Genomic DNA, 7,225 nt, shown 5'->3' with positions numbered 1-7,225 from the left:
ATCAGGGAAGAAAAAGAAATAAAAGGAATCCAAATCATAAAAGAAGAAGTAAAACTGTCACTGCAGATGACATGATAATATACATAGAGAATCCTAAAGATGCCACCAGAAAACTACTAGAGCTGATCAATGAATTTGGTAAAGTAGCAGGATACAAAATTAATACACAGAAATCTCTTGCATTCCTATATACTAGTGATGAAAAATCTGAAAGTGAAATTAAGGAAACACTCCCATTTACCATTGCAACAAAAAGAATAAAATACTAGGAATAAACCTGCCTAAGGAGACAAAAGACCTGTATGCAGAAAACTATAGGACACTGATGAAAGAAATCAAAGATGATACAAACGGAGAGATAAACCATGTTCTTGGATTGGAAGAATCAATATTGTGAAAATGACTATACTACCCAAAGCAATCTACAGATTCAATGCAATCCGTATCAAACTGCCAATGGCATTTTTCACAGAACTAGAACAAAAAATTGCACAATTTGCATGGAAACACAAAAGACCCTGAATAGCCAAAGCAATCTTGAGAAAGAAAAACAGAGCTGTGGGAATCAGGGTCCCTGACTTCAGACTATACTACAAAGCTACAGTAATGAAGAGAGTATGGTACTGGCACAAAAACAGAAATATAGATCAATGGAACAGGATAGAAAGTCCAGAGATAAACCCATGCACACATGGTCACTTAATCTTTGATAAAGGAGGCAAGAATATACACTGGAGAAAAGACAGCCTCTTCAGTCATTGGTGCTGGGAAAACTGGACAGCTACATGTAAAAGAATGAAATTAGAACATTCCCTAACACCATACACAAGAAGAAACTCAAACTGGATTAAAGACCTAAAAATAAGGCCAGACACTATAAAACTCTTAAGGAAAACAGACGCAGAACACTCTATGACATAAATCACAGCAATATCCTTTTTGACCCACCTTCTAGAGAAATGGATATAAAAAGAAAAATAAACAAATGGGACCGAATGAAACTTAAAAGCTTTTGCACAGCAAAGGAAACCATAAACAAGACCAAAAGACAATCCTCAGAATGGGAGAAAATATTTGCAAATGAAGCAACTGATAAAGGATTAATCTCCAAAATATACAAGCAGCTCATGCTGGTCAATATCAAAAAAGCACAAACAACCCAATCCAAAATGGGCAGAAGCCCTAAATAGACATTTCTCCAAAGAAGATACAGATTGCCAACAAATTCACGAAAGGATGCTCAACATCATTAATCATTAGAAAAATGCAAATCAAAACTACAGTGGGGCTTCCCTGGTGGCGCAGTGGTTGAGAGTCCTCCTGCCGATGCAGGGGACACGGGTTCGTGCCCCGGTCCGGGAAGATCCCACATGCCGCGGAGCGGCTGGGCCCGTGAGCCATGGCCGCTGAGCCTGTGCTTCGGGAGCCCGTGCTCCGCAACGGGAGAGGCCACAACAGTGAGAGGCCCGCGTACCACAAAAAAAAGAAAAAAAAACTACAATGAAGTATCACCTCACACTGGTCAGAATGGCCATCATCAAAAAATCTACAAACAATAAATGCTGGAGAGGGTGTGGAGAAAAGGGAATCCTCTTGCACTGTTGGTGGGAATGTAAATTGACACAGCCACTATGGAGAACAGTATGGAGGTTCCTTAAAAAATGAAAAATAGAACTACCATATGACCCAGCAATCCCAGTACTGGGCATATACCCTGAGAAAACCATAATTCAGAAAGCGTCATGTACCACAATGTTCATTGCATCACTATTTAAAATAGCCAGGACATGGAAGCAACCTAAGTGTCCATCGACAGATGAATGGATAAAGATGTGGCACATATATACAATGCAATATTACTCAGCAATAAAAGGAAATGAAATTGAGTTATTTGTAGTGAGGTGGATGGACCTAGAGACCATCATACAGAGTGAAGTAAGTCAGAAAGAGGAAAACATATACCATATGCTAACACATGTATATGGAATCTGAGGGAAAAAAATGGTTCTGAAGAGCCTAGGGGAAGGACAGGAATAAAGACCCAGATATAGAGAATGGACTTGAGGACACAGGGAGGGGGAAGGGTAAGATGGGACAAAGTGAGAGAGTGGCATGGACATATATACACTACCAAATGTAAAATAGATAGCTAGTGGGAAGCAGCCGCATAACACAGGGAGATCAGCTTGGTGCTTTGTGACCACCTAGAGGGGTGGGATAGGGAGGGTGGTAGGGAGATACAAGAGGGAGGAGATATGGGGATATATGTATATGTATAGCTGATTCACTTTGTTATACAGCAGAAACTAACACAGCATTGTAAAGCAATTATACTCCAATAAAGATGTTAAAAAAAAAAGGGAAATTCAGGAAGGACAGGTTTTAGGAAGTAATAGCACAGTAAGTTTCCAACAGGTGGAATAGAGTGGTCAGAATACCATCATGGTGACAGATCGAATTGTCATATTTAAGCCATAGATAGAACTTCCTACTCTGCTAATGGTCTAGAAAAAAGAATAATTTGCCCCCCCCCCTCACCTTTCTAAAACAGAAGGACCAGGCTAGAAATTCACACACCAGGAGAAAGAGGGGATTTCCAAAAAGGAAATTGGTGGGGGGGTCACTAGGAAGAGCATGAAAGGCAAGGCCATCCATTTACTGAATTAAATTAGATGATTAGCTCCTGAAGTACAGGGAATAGACTTTACACTATTTCATCTGTAAAAAGGACCCACTAGTGACTTGGACAAGTATATGGCCAGACATGTGCTGCTAGGAAGGAAAGGGGGCATGGAGAGAGAGAATATTTATTGAAATTGTGTGACAGGGCTACACATATTCATGAATGCAGTCATTACTCTGTTGCTCACATGAGTCAAAACCATGTAAGCGGCACCCATCCAGAAGGCTACCTTGTGAGACTTGCATTGTGTGTGCGCTGAGGTTGTGCACAACCTGGATATGTCAATGGAGATTGTATATAATACCGATCTTAGTGCAGTACCTGTTAAAGGTATTCCATAAATTATGATTATGTTTAGTAATGATTTATTATCAGAGTTAAGATTCTCTACTCTATTTGTGCAGGGGGGATCTACTTTTGCCTTTTTTCAATTTGCTCTTGACTGATCATCTAGCTTGTCAAAAAACTCCACAGACGAAAGATGAAGCCCTGTATTTAAATCTCCTCCCATCGGTAAAATAAGAGTCTATGGGGGTTCCTGGGTGACCTAACAGATATAAAACAGGCTGAATTAATTGTTAGTAACCACTTTTTAAAAATTATATATACAATGAATAATTCTTTCCAGCTGCTAAGTTTGAAAAGAAAATAGTAAAATGAGTTAACAAAAACAAAAAACTCAGCCTTTCCCAAGTCCAGAAAATTTGATGGGAAATAAATGCATTCACCAGACTCATTTTGTGTAAGGAATATTTTCAGTGTTCTGGCTTTACTTAGTTATTTCCTCATTTCAGAGTTAAGCCACACAAATAAAGGAAGATGACAGTGCCAGGAAACACACATCCATCCCCCTTTCCTATGAGTATGCAAGCTGCCAGAGTGCTGACAAAAGTTGAAAGGTCAGCAGTCATCTGTGGCAGATGTGCTTCATTATGATAAACACTTGGTTGCTGAAAATGGTTCTGTTCACAGATAGTTTATAATTTAGGTGAGAAATACAAATGTGAGGAAGCTTCACTGATGGCAATCTTATTTCATGTTTGAGCGCAATTAACCAGCTGATAAACAGGCTTTTGTTTTCCATATGAATGGACAATGTCCATTCATTTGGGACACTATCTTGTCAAATGGGCAACAATAACAATAAAGTTTATGTATCTTGGCTCTCTTCTGCTCTAAAACCTGTAGTAACCTCCTGCGATAGCATCAAGAACCTCAACTGAGCGTGCAAAATAATTATCTTCCAGAATCCACCTGATGGTGATGCTATGGAAGATTATCTTGTTTTGAACTGGAAATAGGACTAAAAATCTCTTTTAATTTCAATAACTCAATTTTACTATAATCAGAACATGCTTGTAAGCCCTAGTATTCGATATTCCACAAGTTTATGTGGCTTAATCTTAAGGATGATATACGTTATCAGATTTCAAAAGACAATCTAAATTTTAAAAGCATATGACAATTTCTTATTATCTGGACTATCTTGCAGCCATTTTCTAAGCCCTTACTGATAAAATGCTGAGGACTTTTCATTGCCACTTAATGTTTTACCACAAACTATAAATTTTGCACTTGACTTTTTTTCTCCTCACCCACACATTTTCCAGTGTGCCATGTTCATCTCTCTCTCTCTCTTTTTTTTTTTCCTAAATAATAAGATCATCTGTTCCTGTTTTGGCTTCATAAATGAAGGTGACACATGACTGTATTGGGGTTTTTTTGCTCACAGTGATGATTGAAAAGAAAAGCCACCTATATCTTCTTGCTTAGTTTCCCTTGAGAAGAATGAGCAAAGTGAGCTGTGTAGCCTAGTAACCATGGAACATGGTTCCTGTATAATGTTCACAACTTTGGCAAGGTAATTATTATTGCTATGCAACTTCTGGTAAAATCTGTGAAAGAAAGGAAATTATATTATTAGCTTTCACATGTTGACCCAGATATGACTGGATCAGTTTAAGAAGGCAAATCAGTGTTGATTTTCATTTATCCTCTCAATAAATATTTATTGAGTAGTACTATGTCCTATTTACTTGAGGATAGAATTATGAATAATGTATGGCTTCAGTTCCCAAGAACTTAATAACCTAGCGTTTGGTTGTACTGGTAGTAGCAGTGGTAGATACTGGTGATGATTTTGGTTTGTATTGGGAAAGAACTGTTGGGAAGCAGATATATCACCTGGACTTGTACATCTATCCCCTGGGAAATCCACACTAATTTAACTTTTTTACCTGCTACCTTTATTACCACAGAATTGTTTAAATGTGATATTTCTTTTTTTTTTAATGAAAGCTTATTTATTTATTTTTGGCTGTGTTGGGTCTTCGTTTCTGTGTGAGGGCTTTTCTCTAGTTGCGGCGAGCGGGGGCCACTCTTCATCGCGGTGCGCGGGCCTCTCACTATCGCGGCCTCTCGTTGCAGAGCACAGGCTCCAGACGCGCAGGCTCAGTAGTTGTGGCTCACGGGCTTAGTTGCTCTGCGGCATGTGGGATCTTCCTGGACCAGGGCTCGAACCCGTGTCCCCTGCATTGGCAGGCAGATTCTCAACCACTGCGCCACCAGGGAAGCCCTAAATGTGATATTTCTTAATTACTGATGCCTATCACTCTTAAATCTCTTTTATATTTTAATGAGCATCAAGGTTCTCAAAAAGTTTCAAAGGGTAGACATCCAACGGTGGGATCAAACTTTAATCAAATATAAGAAACTTTTCTCAGCTTCCTTCTCTGTCCGGGAAAGTGCTTCATGCTCTATAAGAAATATGCTCATTGGCGTAAAGGATATAATTTTCCTGTGGAGATGAGACATGTATATATATGTATCTAAATAATATACAGTATACATATGTACGCACAATGCTCTTGCAGATTCGTATACTTGTACACATACGTATAATGTGGTATAGACCATGTATAAAAAAATGATACTTCATTCATTCTAGGTAACAGGTCACTGTAGGTTGAGAGTTAGTCATAGAGAAAGGTCATTATTAACTTTGACATAAAATGATATACTAAACTTATTTTAGTGAAAAGAAAGAAGACATGTATTTTCTCATAATGAAAATGAAAAAAGGGAAGAGAAACAATATTGAGGACTCAATGTGGTGAGTAATTTCAGTAAATGGAATATCCACCCGGCCCTTTCACTCTGGCTGAAGAATTGGTGTACAGCACTGTTTTCTTTAGGTTGAAATCTTAATGATGAAGAACAACTTACTATGAATTTTTTTCCAGTAACAGTTACCTTTACAGTATTAATGACTCTTGACTTCTCTTGTTTAACAGTTTTATTGTTTACCTGTTAACTGTATTTGGTAACTAGCTATTATGAACCGAGAAGTATTTGTTGACTTTTATGTGACCAGCCCTGGGCCAGGTTTTAGAGAGCAGAGCAAAAATGCAAGACAAGATCCTTTCCTGCAAGGGTATTCTGATATTATTGGGTGGCCTACTCTCTGGCAATACACTTGAACATGCAATTACTGGTAATGTGGAAAGGGACATGTGTTGCTGCTATAGGAAGACAGGGTTTGTATCTAAGGGCTTTTCAGAAACTTGAGGAAAACACAATACCAGCAAGCAGGAACCCTGCTTCTGGTCTGTATCTTAGGGAGCTCTGCACTGTATCTTAGGGAGCTCTGCACTTTGGAACGCCTTCCACTAAATTTTAAAGATTCCTTCTGGGGGCTAGGACCTACAGGGTCCAAGAGGGCCATCCAGGTCAGGCACCTGAGTTCAGACCAAAGCATTTCTTTCACGGGGTCACATGAGATTAAGCTTCCAGAATAGTGCTGACATGTTGATTTCAGGTGAATCTCACTCACTCTGAACACAGGTGGAGATTAGGGCCCTAGGCTACTGATAGTCCGCCTCTAACCCTTGGGCCACAGGGACAGTTCTCAGCTCTCTGTGTCCAGGTCATATGGCTTCTCTGATCTTTACTTTGTGCCCATCCCCACCCCACCCCTGCCCCCAGTTGTAACCTAGGACAGTTTCCCTACTCCTTCCACAGGCTTTGCACTGCATGTCAGGCAGATCTCTGGCAAAGGCTGTGCCTGTCTCCTTGGAGGGCTTTCCAGGATGTTGCTCCTTGACGCCCATCAGCCCTTCTTTTCTTTTTTTTTTTTTTGTGTGCCTCTCACTGTCGTGGGCTCTCCCGTTGCAGAGCACAGGCTCCGGACGCGCAGGCTCAGTGGCCATGGCTCACGGGCCTGGCCGCTCCGCAGCACGTGGGATCGTGGGATCTTCCCGGACCGGGACACGAACCCGCGTCCCCTGCATCGGCAGGCGGACCCTCAACCACTGTGCCACCAGGGAAGCCCGCATCAGCCCTTCTGATCAAGTTTTCTCTTGCCTGTGATTGATGTGGAGGCATACTCTCCTGGGTAGTCTTAAGCCTTGCTGAAAATGGATGGACATTCCTTGTGTGAATAGGACTGTTCTTCTTGCTCAGCTCATGGGACCCTCAGCAATCTTCCTCACTGGTGGCCATATGTGATCAACATTGAAAGGTATTAAATTCTAGGAATGCAGT

Source organism: Lagenorhynchus albirostris, chromosome 3 (assembly GCF_949774975.1).
Source record: "Lagenorhynchus albirostris chromosome 3, mLagAlb1.1, whole genome shotgun sequence".
Classification (NCBI taxonomy): domain Eukaryota; kingdom Metazoa; phylum Chordata; class Mammalia; order Artiodactyla; family Delphinidae; genus Lagenorhynchus; species Lagenorhynchus albirostris.
The sequence above is the reverse complement of the archived record's forward strand: the minus strand, read 5'-3'. Positions refer to the sequence as shown.